The sequence below is a fragment of the Heterodontus francisci genome, chromosome 7 (genome assembly GCF_036365525.1).
Source record: "Heterodontus francisci isolate sHetFra1 chromosome 7, sHetFra1.hap1, whole genome shotgun sequence".
NCBI classification, from domain to species: Eukaryota; Metazoa; Chordata; class Chondrichthyes; order Heterodontiformes; family Heterodontidae; genus Heterodontus; species Heterodontus francisci.
In genome coordinates this window covers 32,903,946-32,919,016 of record NC_090377.1, presented here as the reverse complement: position 1 = coordinate 32,919,016, position 15,071 = coordinate 32,903,946, and positions in this window count along the sequence as shown.

The following is a 15,071-nucleotide window of genomic DNA, read 5'->3' as shown; positions in this document are numbered from 1 at the left end:
TCCTTTAATGCTATGCAAGCCCCTTCCCCCTTTCGAGATTTTTCACTTATACTGTTATGAGGCCTCAAATGCTGCCAGTAATGTTAAGAGCATTGAGGGTAATGGACTCAGGAAGGAGTGGAACTGAGTGGCATGCCACTGATCCATATTCATTCTTGACAGAAAACATTGGCACACTGACTGGGACCTTGACTATCAATGTGAAACACAAACAGTTGACATGCATGAATGTCATAAATCCAAACTAAATTCAATATAACATAATTTTTGTGATGATAAAAGCCTTTTTTTAAACAAAATTTTCATTCCATGTTGAAAAAATGTTTTTAAACCTTGACTAATATCTCTAATACCAATTCAGTTTCCACTAAAAGTACAAAGAGTATTTACAACATCAAAAAGTCTTAAAAGTACTTACTATAATCAAGTAACAATGGCTTTAAATTAGAAATTGGTCAGAGCTTACCTGATGTCTCATTGAACACATGTAGTGTGTGGTGTGATACAAACCAGAAAGGTCTTGGTTCAATCCCTGGTTTGTAGTAAGTCAGCCAGGCTGATGCTATGTGCCCCACAATTGGCCTTAATGTTCCTAGATCAAAAAGCACCATATTTGCAGGGATACACACTCATGTGGGTAAATCTTAACTTTGCCATAGTATGAAATGGTAATAGCAAGTTAGTAGCCTGCTTTGTATCTCTTCTGATTTTTATATCAATTAACTTAATGAAATGTAGAACAGACTGCTGATTCACTATTATCCATTCTATATTATTGCACAAAGTCAAGATCCACCCCATGATACTTAACAAGGCAGCACCAGCTGGACTGATGCACTCCCAGTTAATTAGTCTGTTCACTGCTCAGGCTCACATACGAATTATGACTATTTAGGGTCATGATCTGGAGGGCAACAACATATGTAGAACTGAACCCCAGAAAGTATCAGTGACTATTCTTAGTGAAAATTCACGACCCACACAAGCATTTTTTACTCCTGAAAGCTAATGGGGTAAAAGGAATAAACCACAATGTGTGTGCTTTAAAAAAATGCTATTTAAATTGATCAACGTAATTGAAATGTGGGCTGGGATTTTCTCAGGGCTTTGGAGACAGGCTGTGAGGTGGGAGGGGTGGTAAAATGGCAGTGAAAGATGTCAGGAGGGAAGTTGAGCATGTTCCCACTGCCAGGGAATATTTCCAGTGATGGGAACAGCAGGGGTTTGGCTGCCCGCCAACTGGAGGTGGCCGGCCAATTAATTAGCCTATTGATGGCTATTTTACCAGGTCACCAGCATTGTGCCAACATTGGAACAGCCTCTCTCTTTGTGGGGAGTCTGCCAGCTGAATTGGGGCAGCCTCCCAGCAGCTTCCCAGAGGGGGTGTGTGGGCCTTGGTTGCCTGAGGTTCCGTGCCCCGAAGAGGGGCCGCCTGGTGGCAATGGCTGCCCTCGCAGACACAATGCCACTGCTGGAGGTGCTTCCAAAGCCCTGGCTGGCCCCAGCACAGGAATAAAATTTTGTACCTGTCTGCAAGGGCACCTCAATATGGAGACACCCTCTCTTTCCCCTTTGCAGCCTCAGCAACAGCCACCTCTATCAGTGGCACTGCCGAGGCTGCAGAACTGCAGGCCGTCTGATTGGGCCGGCAGCTCAGAGAGGCAGCCGGCCATGCTTAATTTGACAGCAGTCCTGGTGGCAACCTCTTAATTTGCTGCCACCAATAAAATTGCCACTGTGGTCCTGCTGCCCTTCCGCACAGGCTCAGGACCCGCATTGGGTCCCGACGTCAGAACTTCAGTCGTAGCAGCAACATCCCGGCTGTGGTGTTTCTATGTAAAACTATTGGTGCAAAATTCTGAACTGTAGCAGTCCAATATGACATCCATGGTGTGCCATACACACATCAATTGTGAGTTGCACCAGATGCTATATTGGTGAGTGTGATAGTGTGCACACAGTGAATGCCCGTCATAAGCTTGCACAGTAGACAGATCATGATGTCAATCAGCACCTGATGCTGGTTTAATGCCAGTGCTGCAATTCTGGAGCTCAGCACTCCAGTTAACACCACCTCTTAATCATATATGACTGAATACACATTCAGCAGTAAGATGGACCCCCACCAGTGCTATTTAAAGGGATCATGAACAACTTACAGGTTAGTTGATGGCTAATTTCTATTGGTACTTGCTACCATTGTACAAGTGTTTGGTGCTTTCTGGAGTTCTTTCAGTTTGCTAAAGCCTGCATGGAGTAGTGTAGCAGCTGCTGAGGTACTTGGTTCAAACTTCAGGCCTTCTGCACAAACCAGTTGCTCCCGGACTGGGGTGCAGTCGCATGCATTCCTGTAGGAATTGACTGGGAGAATGAGCAGAGACGACATAGAGCAGGGTGGATTTCTAGAGGAGGAAGAATGGGAGAAGGGATCTCAGCTGGAGGCCATTTCCGCCCAGGATGTTCAAGGAGCAATTCTCCTACCTGAACCTTAGTGAGGAGCAGTGTGTCACACTTTTGCACTTCATACTCATTGAAGCCACAAGCACTCCTGCAAGTTAAAATTCAGCCCTATAATTCACTGGGAGCTGAACAACGTAAACATGTGCAATTTAATCTCTAATATCAAATTAATTTGCAAGGGGAAATGAAAAGTTTAAAGAGAAATTCTTGCCATTGGTATTTCAATATCAATGACAATGAATTAGGTCTCATTTGAAGTATCTTTTGACTTTGTTCTGTAAGTTTCTATTGATTAATTGTTCAAAACAAGTCAATGATGATAACATATTGAGGGAACTGCTTTGGAGAAGTTACTTCAGCTGACTCTATGAGGGAGCTGCATTATAATCAATTGATGCAGTTATTAAATGAGGCTACTTTCCACATTTTATTACAGCAGTGCATATTAATTCAACTTTCGGGCACAGTAATTCCTCTAAGCCTTGAAGATGTCATTTGCACTCAGTGCTAATAGAAAAACATTTGAAAATGAAATTAGCAAGAATGAGAATCGCACAAGAAAACTTCATAACAGCTTGATTCTTCTGCTGGTTTTGATAGTCGAGTCCACTTTTTGCATCTGGTAGACATGTTATATCATTACAACTACTGCATTTTATTCTAATCAATCTTTGGTTAACAGGAAACAGTATACAGTGAGTGAATCTGAGTTAAAGATTCTGGAATGTGAGGCTTGCCAAGTATTGCAATCAAATCTCACACTTAGTGCATGTGCTTCTTCCTGAATATTAGGCAAAGCACAGGGATGCCTCCCAGTGTTTCAAGGAGCTGGAGAGAAATGGGTTCCTGGTTGCAAGTCTATATTTCAACAGTTATACCTTGCTCTATCACTGCTCCAACCCACCCCAGCAAACAAACTTTAGGTGTTGTGTATAAATCTGTAAAGGGCATTAACTTTTCAACAGCTATCTATTTTTGCTTTAAGTGGCAGTTTAACATTTAGAGATTTAAAATAATAATGCCATGCCAGGAAACACAAACACAGCATTCCACTGTGAAATTTGAGAATGTGTTTGGAGGTCATTATTACGGATCATTTTTACATGATGAACAATCCAGATTGGGGTACAGCTTTGGAAGTCTATGTATCTACGATATTTGATGTTATGATTTTTTTTTATTCATTGGGTGTGAGCATCACTGACAAGGCCAACATTTATTGACCATCCCTAATTGCCCTCAAGAAGATGGTGGGGGTGAGTCGCCTTCTTGAACTGCTGCTATTAGGTAGGGAGTTCAGGATATTGACCCAGCGACAATGAAGGAACAGCGATCTCGTTCGAAGTCAGGTTGGTGTGTGAATTAGAGAGGAACTTGCAGGTGCTGAAGCTCCCATGTGCCCGCTGCCCTTGTTCTTCTAAGTGGTAGAGGTCACAGATTTAGAAGGTGATGTCAAAGGAGTCTTGGCAAGTTGCTGCAGTGCATCTTGTAGATGCTACAACTGCTGCTATAGTCTGCCAGTGGTGGAGGGAGTGAATGTTGAAGGTGGTTTATGGACTGCCGATCAAGTGGGCTACTTTGTCCTGGATGGTGTCAAGCTTCTTGAGTGTTGTTGGAGCTGCATCCATCCAGGCAAGTGGAGAGTATTCCATCACACTCCTGACTTGTGCCTTGTAGATGATGGATAGAATTTGGGGAGTCAGGAGGTGAGTTACTTGCTGCAGAATTCCCAGTCTCTGATCTGCTCTTTTTTTTTTATTCATTCATGGGATGTGGGCATCGCTGGCCAGGCCAGCATTTATTGCCCATCCATAATTGCCCTTGAGAAGGTGGTGGTGAGCTGCCTTCTTGAGTCGCTGCAGTCCATGAGGGGTAGGTACACCCACAGTGCAGTTAGGACGGGAGTTCCAGGCTTTTGACCCAGCGACAGTGAAGGAACGGCGATATAGTTCCATGTCAGGATGGTGTGTGACTTGAAGGGGAACTTGCAGGTGGTGGTATTCCCATGTATTTGCTGCCCTTGTCCTTCTAGTTGGTAGAGGTCGCGGGTTTGGAAGGTGCTGTCTGAGCAGCCTTGGTGCATTGCTGCAGTGCATCTTGTAGATGGTACACACTGTTGCCATTGTGCATCGGTGGTGGAGGGAGTGAATGTTTGTAGATGGGGTGCCAATCAAGCGGGCTGCTTGTAGCCGCAGTATTTATATGGCTAGTCCAGTTTAGTTTCTGGTCAATGGTAACCCCTAAGATGTTGATGGTGGGGGGCATTCAGTAATGGTAATGCCATTGAATGTCAGTGGGAGATGGTTAGATTCTGTATCTGAGGAGTTGCGAATGGTACTGAATACTTTGCACTCATCAGCAAACGTCCCCACTTCTGACCTTATGTTGGAGGAAAGATCAATGGTGAAGCAGTGGAAGATGGTTGGGCCTAGCGTGAGGAACTCCTGCAGCGATATCATGCGGTTGAGATGATTGGCCTCCAATAACCACAACCACCTTCCTTTGTGCTCGGTTTGACTCCAACCTGTGGAGTTGTCCCCCTGCTTCCTACTTACTTCAATTTTGCAAGGGCTCCTTGATGTCACACACAGACAAATGCTGCCTTAATATCAAGGGCAGTCACTTTCACCTCACCTCTTGCATTCAGCTCTTTTGTCCATGTTTGGACCAAGGATTTAATGAGGTGTGGAGCTGAGTGGCCCTACCAGAAACCAAATTGAGCATTGATGAACAGGTTATTGCTGTTTAAGTGGCAACTCGATAGGACTGTTGACAACACCTTCCATCACTTTACTTATGATTAAGAGTAGACTGATGGGGTGCTAATTGGTTGGATTGGATTTGTGCTGCTTTTAGTGGATAGGACATACCTGGACAATTTTCCACATTGTCAGGTAAATGCCAGTGTTGTGGCTGTACTGGAACAGGTTGGCTAGGAATGTGGCTAATTCTGGAGCACAAGTCTTCAGTAATAGAGTTGGGATGTTGTCAGGGCCCATAGCCTTTTCTGTACCCAGTGCTTCAGCCGTTTCTTGATATTATGTGGAGTGAATTGAATTTTTTTTACTTCGTTCGTGGGATGTGGGTATCACTGGCGAGGCCAGCATTTATTGCCCATCCCTAATTGTCCTTGAACTGAATGGTTTGCTAGGCCATTTCAGAAGGCATTTAAGAGTCAACCACATCGCTGTGGGTCTGGAGTCACATAGGCCAGATCAGGTAAGGACAGCAGATTTCCTTCCCTAAGGGACATTAGTGAGCCAGATAGGTTTTTACAACAATTGACAATGGTTTCATAGTCACCATTAAACTAGCTTTTTTTGAAATTCCAGATTTATTAATTAAATTCAAATTTCACCATCTGCTGTGGTGGGATTTGAACCCATATCCCCAGATATGAGATGCCCTTGGGAAGGTGGTGGTGATCTGCCTTCTTGAACCACTGTTCTCCATTAATTATCTACCACCATTCACGACTAGATGTGGCAGGACTGCAGGGCTTTGGTCTGATCTGTTGGTTGTGGGATTGTTTAACTCTGTCTATAGCATGCTGCTTCCACTGTCTAGCATGCATGGGACATTAGTGAACCAGATGGGTTTTTATAAACAAACCAGTAGTTTCATGATCATCATTACCGAGAATAGCTTTTTATTCTAGATTTATTTAATTAATTGAATTTAAATTCCCCAGCTGCTGTGGTGGGATTTGAACTCATATCTCCAGAGTATTAATCCAGGTCTTTGGATTACTAGTCCAGTAACATTACCACAATGCTACTGTTGCCTTAAATAATTGCAATCAGCATAAAATTAATAACAGTTGTTTTCCCAGGATTTTATTTGCTTGGGAAATAGAACCTGTTTAACTGTAGTTTTGAAAATGTTTCCATGTGATATAAACAGAATATACACTGGGGAACACAGTCTATGGAGTTTATTCCACTTGTGAGTGAGAACTCTAAAACCCAAGACTGACTTCATTGTAAATTCTGAAACTTCTTTTCTGCCCTGCACATTAAAATATTTATACTTTGATTCTGGACTCATTAACTGGACAAATACCTGTTAGGTATGATTTTTCCATGTTACTTTCAATTCACATATAGAATTCTTTGCACAAATCTCATTAAAAAGAGCAGAGAGGCATGGAAATATCACTACACTACATTTTGATCCATCCTGCCACCAAGCATGAGTCTTACATCAATTATATAAACACCAAATGCTCTAAATTTAGATATTTCAGATATTTTCTCACACACACTATTTTGGCACAATCTATAACATTTTCACACGCTTATGTCTTTTTAAAATGCAAATGTCTAGCAGGACATATTCCTCTGTGCAGTACCATTCCTTGGATTCGATTAACATGGAGCTGTTGGTTGGCATCTGTGATTAAAACTGTAACAATAAAGATTTTCGTGTGTGTCCTCATACGTATAAGCTGTATTAATTTAAATCTGATTGTATTCTTTTTTTAAAACATTTTTTCTTTATCCTTATCATGAGCTGCATACAACCTCTGACAGTTGGTATGTGAGCAATCGTGTTTTACACTGATATGGTGAGTACATGGTTGATCCTTGATGATGCAGGAGAGTTGTATTCATGCTCTATTGCATTCTGATGATCAATGTCCATCTGAATCCCTGAGGTTTGGTGTCAGGGACGTGTCTAAGTTTTCTTGTGATCTGGTAGTAGACATACTATTAAGCTTTGCTAAAGTGAAGAGACAGGGAAGGGATGTGTCAATCATTGCTGACAAAAGTTGTCTAAGTTGGATTTCATGTTGGCTTTGAATTCTGACCAGTAGCTTGCAAGTATCCTAACTTTAATCCAATAAAATGTTCCCCTCCCCAAATGCCCATTTTTGCCACTTTATATACGTCTCCCTATCAACGATACCCTCACAGCAAACAAATAACCAAGCAAATGACATAACCCATACCGAATTAAGAAGACAATCACCAAAATTCCAGGAAAATTATCAGTATAGGTATCAAATTAAATAAATAGAGCTGGTAACAGAGAAGGTAACTTTCCAGAGAAAAAAGTGATAGCAAGTGTTACAAAATTGAATTTCCTCAAAGTTAAAAAGTTAAGAACCATTACAGAAGATGTTCCTTGATAGCTAACTGAACTGATACAAAGCTGAGACACTAAGTTAACCTGAAAATACAAGAAAAACAGTGGTAGACAGATCACACCACAAAAACAGGAAGAACAGCTGAGACCACCAAGATTCCAATGTCTGTGAACATGAAGAAAAATACACAGAAGAGGTACAAAGAAATCAAAGAAAGAAGGATTCCAGAATTTCTTGGCAGACATTACAAAACAAAACAAAGGCAAAGGTGACATAATTATTCTGGAAGACCACATAGACAGTGATAAAGGAATGAAGGTCAGTACAGAATGTAACCTCTCCTCACCCACACTCCACACACATAGAGAGTTGAACAACATGCAATGAAGATATTTCATAAAAATCTAGCTCCAAGTTTGAGCCTATAATATTCAGAAGGGTATTTGCCAGTATCAACAGACACCTAAAAAGATTCCAGTACAAGGGAGTTTAAAAAAGGGGGCTGAAGTTATGTTCAGCACAAACAGAAATAACTTAAGCATCTGGGAAAAGGTACCAAAGAAAATACAGCTGACAGAACTGTGTGATGACATTATGGACACACTGTATGGTATATAACTGAGTTATACATCCAGCAATACATCAACAAATCAGTGCAGCTCACAGCTTTGTTAAATTTTGAAATCATGGGAGTAACTGAGCAGCATAAATGAAATGTGGGGGCAGATAGTAGCATTAAAGCCAAGCAACTTGAGACATGAATAACTACCAACCTTAGAGAAAAAATAAAAAATATTAGCTCTAAATCTTGGAGAGGCTGGAATGGTAAAACTACAAGTACACAAAGTGGAGAATCTAAACAGATATGTATCAGAAATGTACAAAAAATGTACTAACTATACAGACAATGAAAACATTGCACATAGGAATAAACACAGACAAATCCAAACAGAGACAATACTGGCATGAAATAAAAGTCATGGAGATTAACAAAATATGAAAAAAATCTTAAAAATCAATGTAAAAATAGCCAATATAAATACAGACAAAAAGTTGATAAATATTTAATTCAGAAATTCAATTACAGCAATTTTCCACCAAACCAAAAGGCAGTATCAACATTGACAGTATACTTACAAAAACATATATCAAACATTGTTATCTTCAGTACCGAGAAGACAAAATCAATAACTGGAGAGAAAGATTGACGGTAATAATATTCACCAACATCTATACTAAAAGGGTATCAAGCTTACTTCTTTACAAACATCTGACCCCTTGACTCAGTATTAACTTCGGAGCTTCAGCAGCACAAACAGGTGGTGCAAATAGCTGGAAAAGCTGGTCAGCTGGAAGGAATACTCAAGAAAGCACAATTCCACCTGCATCAGTGTTTTATGCAGTTTATAACTACTTGGAATAGAAGATGTGGAAGACAGCAGAAAAAAACAGTTTCTTATTCTTATATTCAAATATATTAAAATGATTATATTATATTAATAGAACTGAACAAAGTTGACCTATTCCATGACTGACTCATTTCTCTACAATTTCGTGTGGATACACCAACATATCAGCTACTATATTATCATGATCAGAACAGCAATGCAACACTATATTAAGTTTCAGCTGAGCTGTCATGTATTGGCGTGATTGTATGATATGGCACTCGCAGGATTTGTAGAGGGAGCACCTTGGCAAAGTTCAGACTTGAAACCTATTATAGTAACTGACAGAAAATGGTAGACGATGGTTTCCTAAGATAAACTTCTGACAAATGGTGACCTCTGGGAGGAGAATATTGTCGAATTGCTTATCAATTTTGTTTTAAATTCCAGTTTGCAGTAAGTCCACTGGTCCTTACTTCCAGTGAAAGAAAATGTATTGGAATATCAAATATTATAAATCTGGCATGTGCATCTTTTTCCTGTCTGAATCCTTACTTCTTGTTACAATTTCTTGTAGCACCTTTATGTCAACATTTAACGTGAAGCTTTATTTATTTTTTATCATGGCATTTCCTTCTGCAAACAGTTATTGATGAACTAATCACAACCCTCAAAATTTTTCGAATGTTTTTGTTTTTGTTTTTCCAAAAATAGAAATTTCCCAGGTCCAAATTCAGGTTTCAAATAAAATTTTGAAAATGTAAAACATTACACTTTTCGCAACAAAATGAATAAATTTATGAATTAAATTATATTTTCATTCCTTTCTTCAAGGCCTCAACGTGCCTTCAAAGCTTTGGCTTTAGACATTTTTTTCTTAGAATAGCAGGAGGAAATTTCCAATCACATCTGTTCCATCTGAGCATATAGGGCACAACATTCAGTAATGCACTGCCTGCAGCTTCCTGGATGGCCCAGTGGCGTTCTGCAAGGATACGAGCTACACACATTCATATCCCCTATGTGATGTCACATAGCCCAATCAGCTGATCCAAATTTGGGCAATGAATGAGCAGGCAGCTCATGGGTTGTTTAGTGATGAAAAAGAAGTGTGAAGCTGCAAGATGAGCCCTGAAGTTATGTTATTAAATGGGCCAGGCACCCCGGCAGCAGATAAGGTATGTTTTCTGAAATTCTTCTGTTGCAAAGTGATCGAACGTACTATGGAATTCTTTTGAAGAGATGTGTCGAGTTCCTTTACTTTACACAGGGTGTTGGTGCATCCTCACAGGGATGGCAGAAGTGTAGGTGTTTTGTGCGCACAACAGGCTGAATTTAATAAAAGCAAAATACTGCGGATGCTGGAAATCTGAAATAAAAACAAGAAATGCTGGAAATACTCAACAGGTCTGGCAGCATCTGTGGAGAGAGAAGCAGAGTTAACGTTTCGGGTCAGTGACCCTTCTTCTGAATTTAATGATGCCAGCGCAGAACTAGCGGTGGGCCCAGAAAAAGGCAACGTTCCCGAGCGCCTCGTGTGTGGTCGCGCCACTGCGATTACGTGGTGTGCAGCCATTTAACATAATGGAAACACTGGTCACCCCACATCATGTGGTGGGGGCGGGAAGCAGGAGGCGAGACACCGATTACGGCATCAGCTGACAGCGGATCAGGTGCTAGCACCATCTTTAAAAAAGCCTGCTAGCCCTGTAATCACTCCTGCCTTGGAGTCTATAGAAGGTCAGATTACTGTGAGGCATAAGAAGTCACAGCACTGTTTCCTTCAACACTCAACACTCCCCCTTGGAAGAGTGGAGTGGATAGCAGAGGGTAGACAAAGGTGCCCCAAGGTTCAGTGATACCTTCCTGCAGATTCTGCTCCAGGCTGCAAGAGAAAGGCAGTGTAATGAGAAGCTTTTTATGTGTCTGTTGCAACATAAATGAGATGTGTGGAGTTCAGTTAATTGAAGATCTCAAACAGGTTTATTAACAGATAACATGTATATGCAGTGCAGAGTTATCTATTTATATAACTTGCCTCTGAGGTGTTACAGTTAGAGTGAGAGTGGTTTGTAGTCACATGACTGAATCTTGATGCGTAGCTCATCAGCGTACTAAGATCTTAAAGGGACATCACTCTTAAAGGCAATCACACAACATCCCCCTTCTTTCCAAAGATAAGTCTCATATGCTAAGAGTAAAAACATATAAAATGAGATAACATCAAAATTATTTACACAATAGAGTTTACGAATTTTACTAACATAGCGGCTCAAAAGTCCATATGTTGTCTCGGTGGTTTGACAACTCTTTCTTGAAGAGTTTGTGTCTCATCTATTGCTGTTCTTTCTGAAGTTTCTCCATCTCTGCATTCAGTTTCTGTTGCGCTGCCTTCAGCTTGCTAATATACTCTGTTGCTTTTCTCAAGATGACCACTTTTGGGGCCTTGTCATTCTTGGAAAGTTCCGGCACCTCATATCGAAGAGCCAACAGACAATGCTTCAACTCATTCCTCCTCCACCTCTTCAGGACATTGTGTGTCCCTCTTCTCTCCTCCTCCTCCATGTCTGAAGTCTTGGGGGTCATAGTTGAGGACTTGGTGTGGGCAGAGTACTTGGTCTCATGGAGATACCTGTCTATTCTGGCTCGTTGTGGTGCTGGCAGTTCTCTAGAGAGTAGAAGTGAAGGTGCGACATATTTCTGCTGTTGCTGGGTTTCGAGACTACACCGTTTGATGCTGGTCAGAGACTGTGAGCTGGTTCTGGTCCTTGGAGATATCCCCTTGGCAATGCTCTCATGGATGGTTGTGTTGTTTTGGTCCTTACACACTGATAGTCCTGCCACTGCTGGTCCGCTCATGTCTACTAGGTAGAATGTTTGTGATTTCCATGCCAACTAGCCATAGCTGCATTGCATTATTAATATGCCATTGCAAGAGATTGGTGACCCATTGTATGTAGGTAACTTGGCAATTGTCGATTGTATCATGGATTTCCAGCGACTCCGGTACATATCTTTGAGGATTCAGACTGGTAGGATATTTGCACTAGTGTCGGTGTCAATCTAGACCCTGAGTGTATGTTTGCCAGCTTTCTTTGGGTACGTGATGCTAATAGTAGTGAAAGCTTCCAGTTGCTTGACTTCATCGACATGGTGTGTCAATTTCACAATGTGGAATGCCTGCTACTTACTCCTACCTGAGTCTTGTTTCAGGTCTGTTTCGACCTGGTTATGGTGCTCAGTACTTACAGGTGCTGTTGTCCAGCTACAATGGCTTCATATTTTCTACCACCTTCTAGCAGTGCATTAATGCTGTGATCTTTCTTTTTTCCCTGAGAGGTCTTTCAGAAATGCTTCAATAGGTGCCGATACAATCACTAGCTTCGTGTATCAGCTTACGTTTACACAGGTCTCTGCCGCTTTCGTTGCTGCTGTTGCCCTGTTGCCGCACCTGTCTTCAGTTGGTTCGTGTCCTACCGTGGCTTCTGGCTGTGTTTTTGGAGCCACATTTCCTGCATAGGTGGGCCCACACAGGTCTCGAAATGCAGGGCAATTTTGCCGTTTTACCACACAGCTTGCTTGCTTGCTCTTTTCGACCTGGTTATGGCGCTGATACTGTTAGTTGCACTCAGTACTTACAGGTGCTGTTGTGCGGCTACAATGGCTTCGTACCACCTTCCAGCAGTGCATTAATGCTGTGACCTTTCTTTTTTTCCCGAGAGGTCTTTCAGAAATGCTTCAATAGGTGCCGATACAATCACTAACTCCATTATTTGGTCTGACAGCTCAGATTCTGAGAAATTGCATTCATTGCCCTTACTATGGCATCTGCTGACAAACTGGTCTATTGATTTCTGTGGCTGTTACCTGTAGGACATCAATTCTAGGTGGTGAATTCTAAAATTCACTCTTAATATGAGTTTATCATCCAGCACTTTCCATATCTTTGCAGGATCTTTCTGCTCCTCTTCAGATATGCCTGAGGTATTGATTCTGTGTAATCCCTCACTTCCAATTGCTATCATTATTTTTACAGCCTGTTTTTCTGGTTGTGCAATTACTTGATCTGTAAAGCATAATTGCATTCTCTGTTGCAACAGTTTGAACTCGGATAGGATATCCAAGGCTTTCCAGTTAATTCTGGGAAATTAGGTAACCATCTTTCTGCTGTTCTTTTGCTTTAAGCTTGCTTTAAGACCTTGTTCTGTGACTCTGTTCTGTCTTCCCCTTAAAAAATTATCTCCTCTGTAGACTGGCTGCTTTGATTGACAGAAGCAATGGGTTACCATTGAACAGAAACTGAACTGGAGTAGCCATATAAATACTATGGCTACAAGAGCAGGTCAGAGGCTAGGTGAGTAACTCACCTCCTGATTCAAAAAAAGCCAATCCACCATCTATGAGGCACAAGCCAGGAATGTGATGGAATACTATCCACTTGCCTGGATGAGTGCAGCTCCAACAAAACTCAAGAAGCTGGACACCATCCAGGACAAAGCAACCTGCTTGATTGGCACCTGATCCACAAACATTCACTCCCTCCACCACCGACGCGCAGTGACAGCTGTGTGTACCATATACATTGCAGCAATGCACCAAGGCTCCTTAGACAGCACCTTCCAAACCCACAACCTCTACCAACTAGAAGGACAAGGGCATCAGATGCATGGGAACACCACCACCTGCAAGATCCCCTTCGAGACACACACCATCCTGACTTGGAACAATATCACCATTCCTTCACTGTAGCTGGGCCAAAATCCGGGAACTCCCTTCCTAACAGCACTGTAGGTGTACCTACCCATCATGGACTGTAGCAGTTCAAGAAGGCAGCTCACCACCACCTACTCAAGGGCAATTAGGGATGGGCAATAAATGCTGGCCTAGCCAACGATGGCAACATCCCATGAATGAATAAAAAAATAGGTGTTTCACATCTGTTTACCTAGCTTCCAGCCTCTGTCTGTTTATACAGCTGTTGAGCAGGAAGTTCAAGTGCTTTTTTTTAAACTAGAGTTTGTTTATACAGCAGTTCAAGAGGCAATTCTTCATGCTTGAGTGGTTTTATGGGTTTTTTAAAACTCTGGCTGAATGAGTAAAAGCTCTTCATGTTGGAGTTTTAATGGGTTTCTTTTTACATGGGCTGTGTGAATTGAGAAGCCCCACATTTTTTGCTGTTGGACACCTCCTGTAATGGCCTGGACCTGATCAGCCTGGGGGAGGAATTGGGTCTTCCCTGAATTTTTTACTCTCCCAGGGAGCCTTGGAGAGACAAAGAAAATCAATCTTTTAAGGACTTCAAGGCTTGTTTTTTTTTAACTGATGTTCCTTTACCAACTGCAGACTGACTCGCCCAATTACAGTGATTGATTTACAGCTTGGTGTTCAGAGCTCTGTCCTCGACAGCTGGGGGTGAGTTTTTTTTTTCTTTGCACTGTTTGGGCCAGTATTTCTTTTAACTTTCTTTCTTTTAGCTGTTGGTAGTTTTTCAAGCTGTTTCCCTGTGGTCTTCAATTTTGGATTCTGTCTTCTGCCCACTGTTGCCATCATGTAATGAGAAGCTTTTAATGTTGTCTGATGCAACATAAATGAAATGTGTGGAGTTCAGTTGATTGAAGATCTCAAACAAGTTTTTCAACAGCTAACAAGGAGATATAGTGCAGAGCTATCTATTTACATGACCTGCCTCTAGGTTGTTACAGAGTGAGAGTGGCATGTAGTCACATGACTGAATCCTGGCACGCAGCTCATTAGCATACTAAGATCTTAAAGGGGCATCACTCTTAAAGGCAATCACAAAACAGGCGAGAGGTTCGCTTCCCCAGCAATGGTAAGAAGAAGTCCTCCCACCTGACCAAGCAAGGCAAGGTGGAGATTGCAGAGGAGGTCAGCAGCCACGGTGTCACCTGACGCAACTGGGTCCAGTGCAGGAAAAGGGTCAATAACCTTCTTTTTTCAGTCGAGATGAGTGCTATGTTCCAATGCTTTTTTCTGGGGTTTAGATATCACAACAGGGTGTGTAACATGGTGAGTGTTCCACTACCAGTGTGATGGCAGAGAGGTCATAAACTCATTATGGCAGATGCAGGGCTAGGCTGCATCTGGGCCACATGTCACCTTGTTCACAGCTCATC